Source organism: Triturus cristatus, chromosome 1_2, assembly GCF_964204655.1.
Source record: "Triturus cristatus chromosome 1_2, aTriCri1.1, whole genome shotgun sequence".
NCBI classification, from domain to species: domain Eukaryota; kingdom Metazoa; phylum Chordata; class Amphibia; order Caudata; family Salamandridae; genus Triturus; species Triturus cristatus.
In genome coordinates, this window is record NC_140580.1 from 146,452,120 (window position 1) to 146,462,097 (window position 9,978).

Here is a 9,978-nt window from a genome sequence, read left to right on the forward strand (position 1 = left end):
AGAGGCTCTCCTGGAACGGCCGGTCCCCCCTCAGACGTCGCCGGTGGTGGCACATCCGTCTCTTCGGAACTTTCCCTACAGGACATCATGGGCGCCATTGATGGCATCAGGGAGACCATCGCCACGCAATACGAGGCCCTGGCCCGCAAGATCGATACGGTGGCGATTGATGTCACCTTAATACGGGCGGACCTCTCCAAAACAAACGAGAGGGTTCAAACTCTCGATGCGCGGACCTCCACCCTGGGTGCGGATGTGTCTGACCTGCAGGCCGCGCTTGGCGACATCAAGGTGGTCAATGAGCAGATGGCCCGGCGGCTGGAGGACTTCGAGGGACGGGCCCGACGCAACAACATCCGTGTCATCGGCGTACCGGAGTCCTCCGACGACCGCCCGGTTGACCTCCTGGTCGAGGAACTCATCCTCCAACAGCTGACCCCTGCGGGCTTGAGTAAATTTTTTGCCGTTGAACGGGCTCATCGAGTTCCGGGCGGGCGGCCACGGCCGGGGGCCCCCCCGAGGCCTATCGTGGCCAAACTGTTTTACTACAGAGACCGGGATGCGATTCTGCAGGCCTCGCGGGTCCATGGCCCGGTTCGACATGAGAACTCATCCATTAACTTTTATCCGGACTTTACTCAACTTGTCCAGAAACAGCGGATGGGATTCCAGGGGGTGAAACGTCGTCTTCGTGAGCTTGGCCTAAAGTACTCTATGCTCTACCCTGCCAAACTCCGAGTGGAACATGGGGATCGGACTGCCTTCTTTGACTCTCCTGTGGCCGTGAGTGACTGGTTGGACTCGCTGCCGGACAGAGGTGGCCGTCCCGGGCCCTCTGCGGGTGCCAACGGTGACGGGTCCCCTTTGGAGTGACTCTTGGTCCTTGATTTTGCCAATTTGCACTGCTCAGCTGGGTTGTACTTCTTTGGTTCAGTGTGTTTTGCTAGTACCTGTGTGGGGGGCGGGCGGGGACGGGTCCCTTTCCTCCTCCGGGGTCTTTTTGTAGACTGGGGTTAGTTGGGCGACAGGCACACTGCAATTTGGGGGGGTTTTTTGGCCCGCAGGGGTGCAGGGTGGGGGGAGTTGGGTGTTGGGGGGGGTGGGGGGGAAGGAGGGGTTGTTTTGTAGTGTGGTTTTTGTTTGTAGGGCGAGGTATTGATTTTCTGCCACCTTTGGGACTTGTGCTACTTGCGGGGGGACCTCTGATCTATTGGAGGGGATGGGGGGGGACGGGTTGAAGCTGATGTCATGGAACGTCAATGGGTTGGGGGACCGTATCAAACGGGGTGTAGTTCTGCAGTATTTGCGTCGTCTGACTCCTGATGTGGTGTTTATCCAGGAGACGCATTTGGTTGGTAATGTCTGCCATGCAATGAACAGGGGGGGATACCGCCTCGTGGCTCACTCTGGTTTCACAACTGGCTCCAGGGGGGTGGGCATTCTCCTGCGATCCTCACTTCCGTTGGAGATCACGAGGGTGGTCTCAGATGACAGAGGGCGTTATGTTTGTCTGACTGGGAGGTGGGAGGGGCATCCCCTTGCCCTGGTCTCAATTTACGTCCCACCGGGCCTCCAGAACTCCACCTTCGCGGACTTGGGTCGAATGCTGCTTGAACTTCCGGATGGCCTTTTGCTTATGGGTGGGGATTTTAATTCGGTGGTTTCGGGTGACCTGGATCGTCACCCACCCAGGGCCCTCCCCGCTGCCCAGGCTTGGCTAGGTGGTCTGTTGGAGACCTTCGGCCTGGTGGATAGTTGGCGATTAATGCATCCGACCCAATGTCAATACACCTTTCACTCTGGGGCACATGGGAGTCTTTCTAGGTTAGACTATTTCCTTATGCCCGCGGCGCAGACGGGTCGAATTCGAGAGGTCAGGCACCTGGCGAGGGGTATCTCCGATCATTCCCCGCTGTGGCTTCTCTTTGACACCGAGTCGCGGTCTGCAGGGCGGATCGCTCCCATTAACCCGTGGTACCTGCGAGACCCTACGACCCGCGAGAGTCTGGTTAAGGCTATGGACCAATACTTTCTTGAAAACGAGGGGTCTGTGTTGTCTGCAATGTCCCTGTGGGAAGCCTTTAAAACCGTAATCCGCGGACACGCCCTCTCCCAGATAGTGGTGGCTAAGAAGCTCAGGAGTGAGGCGGTGGTGAAGCTGGAGACTGACATCTCGGGGCTGGAGTCGGCCTTGGAGGCGGGTGTCACTCCGGACGGGCTCCATGCCCTCAGTCTGAAACAGTTTGAATACAGATCTCTTGTCACCGACGCTGCCAAAACTATGTATAGGGAGCAGCAGGGTCGGTTGTATGATGCCGGGGACAAGGCGGGAAAGCTGATTGCGTGGCTGGACAAGAAGGAGAGAGTGAATCGTGTGGTCCCGGAGTTGCGTGTCTCGGATGGAGTGTGTGTGACTGAGCCTGGTGAGATTGTGGAATGTTTTGCCGACCACCTCCGGACTGTGTACTCCCCGGTGACTGATAGGGATGAGGAAGATTCTCGCCTTCTCCTGAGGGACATTGCTTTGCCTGGCCTTTCTGCCGAGGACCGTGAGCAGCTGGACGCTCCCTTGTCGGTAGATGAAATCGCGACTGCGATTCGGTCCCTTCGCTCGGGCAAGGCCATGGGTCCCAACGGTCTACCTATCGAATTATATAAGTTGCGCCCGGATAAACTAGCGCCCTTCCTCCGTCGCATGTTTCAGGAGTCCCTTGAGGCCGGTTCCCTTCCGGTCGACCAGCGACTGGCCACGATAGTCGTGATCCCCAAGGAAGGTAAGCCACGGGACCGCTGTGCCTCTTACAGGCCTATCTCACTGCTAAATGCAGAGCCTAAAATCCTGGCTAAAGTCCTTGCCAATCGTTTGTTGAGCGTCATCTGCGATCTGATTCATCCTGATCAATGCGGCTTCATCCCACATCGCAACACCGCCCTCAACTTGCGGCGTCTCCATGGCGCATTGTGTGCAGGAAGCCGCTTGTTTTAGCTGTGTTACACTTTATACGCGTGTAAAAAAGGATTGTGATATATTTAAAGAATAAGATGCAGAGTGCATACTGTCTCATTCACAAGCTTTAAGTGTGTGTTTTGCAACTGCACGATGCAAGGTACGTGCGGCCGCTGAAAGGAGTAAGAAGTGGAGTAATTACATGACCCCAGGAAAGCTGGTCTTTCAAAGCTGATTCACGCATTGTGTGCAGGAAGCAGTCGGTGCACGCACTGCAGCTGTGCTGGGAGATTCCTGGGGGCGCCATTAAAGGAGGTCGCTCACGCCGGGGGGTTCTCTAAAGTGACTACCTTCATATTCACGGCTCAGCCCCTTGCCTGCAGACGGCACTGAAGAGCATTTTCATTTCTGTGTTTGCGTTTCCCCCGAGTTATTATGAATGGCACTTCGCGCAGCTCTTTTTTGTGAAAGTTTTGTGGAAGTAGTAAACGGGATTGTGTGTTCTAGGCTGATGTGTCTTACAATAAACACAACCTGCAGAGGAGCGAGTGGGCATGCGGCTGCAAAAGTGAAAGCAGCTGCAGCGTCCACACGCTTAATGACCTGTGAAACACATATGGCGGCTGCGCGCGTGCACGCTCGCGTGAACGCAAGCGCTAGGCCAGCCAAAGCGTGGGGTAGCACTTTGAAAACCCCACTTACAAAATGTCTCACAGACCAGCGCATGCGCTGGCTCTAGCGAGACCTAAAAAACCCAGGACTGTCCCGAGAAAACCAGGACGGCTAGTCACCCTACTGATACTCCTTTTACTGCCAAGCGAAATCCTATAGGTTTCTCGAACTGTTGTATGTCTGGGGAAGTTTTGGGTCGAATCTGTTTGCCAGCTTCCAGAGTAAAATTGTTATGATATGTTGTCAGAGATGTTGATTGGAGTTTTCACATATACTGCCGGTGACCTCATATGATACCAAGGCAAACAAGCACTGGCAAAGCCAATAGGTCTTATATATGCTAGTGATTGCCAGTGTTCAATGTTTTAGTAATGTTTCACAGCTGTTGTGCTGCACAGATGAAAGTTGGAAAATAAAAGCACTGACGTGCCCCGTGATGGCCCGGGTCATAGTGCTTGAAGGTGTTGCCTGCACAGCGCTTACGCTGTGCCTGTGAAATCTATTGTATTAATTATAAATCTTAAAAGGGGTTCACATCCTGCCCTCTCGCTTTTCATTGGTTCCCATGCTTGCCACTTACTTTTCCTCCATTTCTATTGGCTGTAGCATACTATTTCCTGCTGTTTTCCTTGTGTGCTTCTCTTATCAGTCTCCCGAGTCCCAAGTACTGTTTTCATACGCTTTTGAAGCGGAACTTAAAAAAAAAATATTTCGCCTTCATAGGCTTGCGCGCATATCTGACAGCTCTCAAAGCACCCACCCATACAAAACTGCATGCCTGTCGTCAGTTTCATGCCGGCTCTTCTATTATTATCATTACATTTGTCACGCTCACACAGTCTGACTTTAATATGGCCGCCTCTCAGGACATTGCCTTGTTAATTAACACATTGGCCTTTTCCGTACAATGTCAGTAGCCAGGGCTGAACGTGCTAAAGGCAGCGTTCTTCCTGCTTTTAAGCTTTGCTTAGCAACAAGATATACATATTAAGTTTGCACTACGAACAACATTCTTTGTTTGTGCAAAGTGATGTAATGATTTTATCTGTTCCTGTAAACGGTTCCGATGCTATGGCTTTCATTGTCTCCTGTGAGCCAGATGAGCATTATTAATCTACGCCTAGGATGTCTGCACACCCTGGCAGTAGTTTTGTTGACCATTTCGTTCCATCCTTAGCATTTGCCACTTAACATACTTTAGATTAAGGGAGGACACATGGATGTGTTTACTGTGTTTTTATGATACACTTTAAATAAGTTCAATGCGCCCTCTGTGCAGTCATTCTCGAGTTTGCTAAAAAAGGACGCGAGCTGGCACATTCACTGTTTGACTGCACTATGGCTTAATTACTCCTTTCAAAATGGCACCCATTTTGTACTTTTTTACTACATTCCGCTAGTAGCTTCATGAAACAGCATTCCCAGGGTTTTTAAACAAGCCCCTTCTACCTGACAGGCTTCGACTTTCCATTCCGGGCACTTCACACTAGTGTTGGCGCTGAGGAAGACTTGTCTCCTTGTTCCAAATAGGATTTGATACCCCATGCGATCCTCCTACTAAGATTTAGGAGGTTATTTGTTGTGTACACTCTTTTACTTACTGAATATTATTGTATGGTGGTAACAATACATTTTGTTACTTGCCCACAGATTAAACAAACTCGTAGCTTATACAGACAGGTAAGATGTATGCACCATTTGTAGCACAAACAGTGTTATGCATATTCAATTAGAGTAACTTAATACAATATTTGGCCTTATTTTTGCACATAATAGATAGAGGATAGCGTGGATTTCTGCCATTACCTAGCTGTCCTGTCCGCCAGTGACAATGGGTTGGGCTGGATCATCATCCTGTGTTTACACCTCACTCGAGAAGGTTGAGGTATGCACAATAGTTGTCCACGCCTACAAATGGGACTCGTGCCTCACACAGGTGTGCAATAACTCAGTACAAGCTCCTGTCTATGTGCCTACAGTAGTAAGGTGCATAGAATGTATATTGCATGCTTACCTTTGGCACCTGCATGACTAGTCACTGATCCTGATCCTATACACCACGTAAACAGTCACGTGGTGTATAGGTGTGGCTAGAAGATTGGATAGTCACTATCACAGATTGTTGAAGCACATTTGGCTTCTGTGGCAGTGCCTGGGTACATCCCCAGCACATTTTCTATCACATGTGCATCTTTTTAGCGAATTGCTTTCCTCTGGGCAAAACGGACAGTGCTCTTACAAGTTGTTGCCTTTACTATATAATGTATAACAAATATTCATTATTTGCTTTCCCCGTAGAACTAATTGGTCATCTCTGGTCCTAAAAAGGCTATAAAGATTTCAAAGGCTGAAACGTGTCGACCATTTCCTTTCTTAGAGGAGTATATCCACAGATGTCCTTTTTACACTGCCATTCCAAAGCATTTCGCCCTTCTTTTGTGCTTCTTCATGGGAAATATATATCTACACAGAAAAAAGTGGTATAATGAACTTAACACGTGATCACTTTCACTGTTATGTGTTAGTACATGGTGTACCACACCAGTCTCTGCTGCTTATCTTTATTTGTGTGGTAGTAAGGGCTCTCTAAGAACCTCACTCTAATGTGAATGAACACTCGGCTGACACCTATCTTTCTCAAAATTCACGCAACCAGTCTTCAAACCAGCCTCTACCCTGTGATCATCCTTTCCAAGCACCCCTGTGCTTTTACGTGTTACTCTTGTCCTAGCACACATCCAGCCTCATTTTAAAATGGGTTTATCAAGCCATCTGCCATCCTAGAGGTGAGCTGCGATGACTCTTCATCACCATTATCTGATTTCTCACTTTCCGGTGCTCAATCTGATCTTTGCGATGTTGCTTCAAAGTCCCATGTTTCTGTGAGTACACTCTTTTTCCTTCCCCATGTGGTTATTACTTGTAACGCCACTTGCTTTTCCACCCTAGCCTGCTCTATTGTTGTCTTATGAGAGTTAGATGTCTCTTTCCTCACACTTCTATGATTGTTCTTGCCTCAGCCCACTGTAATGTGTTCCCTTATTCTCCTACAGTGTCCCACAGACAGTAAAGTATTTTTATTTTCATTACATCTGTTGGTGAGCATGAACACCTTTTGTATTTCAGACCCTTAACTTCTGGCATTCTGGTGCCCCCGTTCAAATATTAGTTTCTCATATCAGTTTTACACCTGCTCACCAAGCTAAAACTTACAACAATAAAATATATTAATAATTACATAGGCGAAACCTAATGCAATTGCCAATGCTTGTTTTTATGGTTGTCAGGAAGGTGGGAGGCATCTCGTTGGGACTGAGGGAGAGCCTGCAACATTCGGAGTGTAGATTTGACAAAGTGTTGTGGCTTGTCTGTGTTCTGCCACTAGTAGAGTGTTCCACCAGTGATGCTCCAGGGGTGCTAGGCAACAGGAGGAGAATGTTGTGGGGAGAGTTGACAGCTGTTGATGTTGAAGGAAGCATAAGACTTTGTCTCTGTTGGTGGATTAAAGACTTAAAACAACTCTGCTGTCCAGCCTCATATGTTATTAATGGCGACGAGTTGATGTGTGAGGGGCAGTAACCCACCACCAACATCCCTCTGCAGTTCACCACTAGAATTAATATTGACTGTTAAACCGAACCTATGTACGGCTGTTGGGACGCCTACAGAGTAAGTGACTTCATAGAACTCTCCGAATCTGTTAGGTATTAAGAACTCCAAACAGTAATTTATGTGTGATAGCACCGACTGCAAATTAGAGGGGAGAGGATTGATGCGGTAGCATGAGCATCAGCTGAGGGTTTGAAAGCAGTAGCTTGAACATCAGCTGAAGGTTTCAAAGCTTCATGTGCCATACAAACCAGCATCGCGGGCCTCCTTGTGCAGGTCTGCGCGCGTCCCTGTGGAATGTTGGATACATGCGAAGACCCTGTAAGACAAGTTATTTTCCCATACTGCACTGCTGGGCACTGCGCAGCCATTCCTATGTCACAGTGTAACTGGACTGCTATCATTGACTGCGTGTGCGTTGAGGTTGCCCTCTGTTGAGCCAGTTTTTTTAAAGACTAGACCATGCACTGTCTTGTAATAGGCCAGCTCTGTTGCTGTCATTTCATACAACGTCTGGACCGCTCACCGGGTTAGGAAGTTGGCATTCAGTCTAGTAGCACTGCTTAGCTACAATACAACCGGTCGCCTCCATTTTGATCAACATCTAGACCACGTACTGTAGCTGGCATTTTGTATTGTTGTAGCACTATTCGACAGCGGAGCTACTAGGGATTATTGGTGCGGTTGTGGATTGATATCAACACTTGCCTGGTACATTCAAAGACTGCGACTGTCACATTTCACACCTGGCAGGTGGTGGGATGAAATGCAGCATTCTTCATCGACGTGAGGAAGAGATCTGTTTGTGGTGCATATAGTGTGAAATATCCTAGGCTACAGGTTAATCTTGGACACAGTAAAACATATTTCCCCACAGTGAAAATTAATTATTTTAGTTTATTATATTAATTTGTTGATTTGGCTAGTTATTTTGACTTGTATTGCTTTAGTTTGTAATATTAAGTTGTTTTGCAGGTACGGAGAACATGGCTGTAGCAAATATGTTGCAACCACCACAATTTTTATCAGAACCAATTTGCTGTGGAAATGTCTTTTTATTCATATTTGGTGGCAATTGGGGGGGCGGCAGAAATTCCCGGCTGCCAGAATGCAGGAGGTGCTTTATATAATTTGTGGATTAAAGAGTGCAATATTTATGAGAGCCTGGAGGAAATTGACACTGGCAATCAGGCAGGTGAGCCAAGGTATGTGTTTGAAATGTCCTTCACCATGTTAGAGAAACATTTGGGTCCACTTATCAATGTGGTGATGGAGAGATATATGTTTTTATGATGGTCCAGGCAAAGGAAGAACGAGTTACCAACTATGTAGTTGCTCTTAGGAACTTGGTGCGCACTTGTGAGTTTGATGAGTGGGCAAAGTCTTTCATCAGGGATCAACTGGTGCACTTCACAAATAACCCTAGGGTTCAAGAAAAGTTATTGGCAAATAATCCTTCATTTAAAGTGGCTATTGAAATTGTGTAGGGTATGGAACATGCATGCAGCTGGATGGGTCAAGGAAATATAAGTAAACACTTCTCATTCAGTAGACCGTGTATCTACAATTTGTCAGAAGGGTAAAAATGACAAGCAGGCGAGTGGTGCCAGGTGACAGTCAGAGGGGTATCCCTCGGAAACCAGAGGGGAATGAAGGTGTCAGTAGACCAGTCTTTGGAAGGGACTCTAAATGCAAGTCTTTTAAATGCGGCAGCCCCTATCATCTCTCAGAGAGTCTGCAATGCATTTCTCAGAATGTGGCATGTCGTGGTTCTGGGAAGAAGGGGCATTTTATTTGAGTTTGCAAGAGTGTGATAGTGCATGAAGTGTTGGAGATGCCTGAGGAGAGTCAGAGTGTGATTTTGCAGATAGGAGCTTCAACTGCTGAAGTGAAACATGGGGAAGAGGTGGTCGATGGTGGTCCCATAACTATGCCTGAATACGAATTTGCAATAGGAGGGAAGAGTATCACCATTTTGGCCTATTTAGGGTCGCAATCCACACTGATGGGTGACAAGAATTGATAAAAGGTAGACGGCTCAAGTGGCATTTCATTGTTACCCCTTGATATTAATCCTGAAGGGTATGGATGCATGAAGATAGATCTGTTGGGTAACACGGTGATGTTCTTGGAAGAGAGACTGTTGGCAAGATTTATGTGGCCAAGAGAGGAGACAGTTTGTTGGGATGGAGACACCATCAAGATTTAGGTATTGTTTTGAATTCAAATTTGCATAATCAGGTTATGAAGGTGACCATTCTTGGAGAGCACATTAGCTGGGTGCATGAGTTACCGGAAGTTTTTATTGATCGGTTGGGACTGCTCAATGGTTTTGAGCACAAAATCATATTAAAAAGGATGCTAAACCAGAGGTGAACAAAACAAGGAAGGCACCCAATTTAATGAACAAGCCATTGCAGGAGGTATTGGATAGATTGTTGCAGCGTGAAGTTATTGAGGAGATAGAGTTGTCCGAGTGGTTGGCTCCAGTAGTTCTTGCCCCTCAGGATTAAGATCCGCATGTGCGTCGATGTCAGACACCTCAACCAGTGTATTTGGGTGGATTCACCAATCCTTTCCTAACATCACAGAGGCTCGTACCACGCTCAAGGGTGCCACCGTGTTCAATGTGATGGATTTGACTAAAGCCATCACCATTAGGTGGTGCTGCACACAGACTCCAGGGCTCTCACCTCATTTGTCACACCTTTGGTAGCATACTGGTTCAAGAAGCTGCTGTTTGCGCTGGT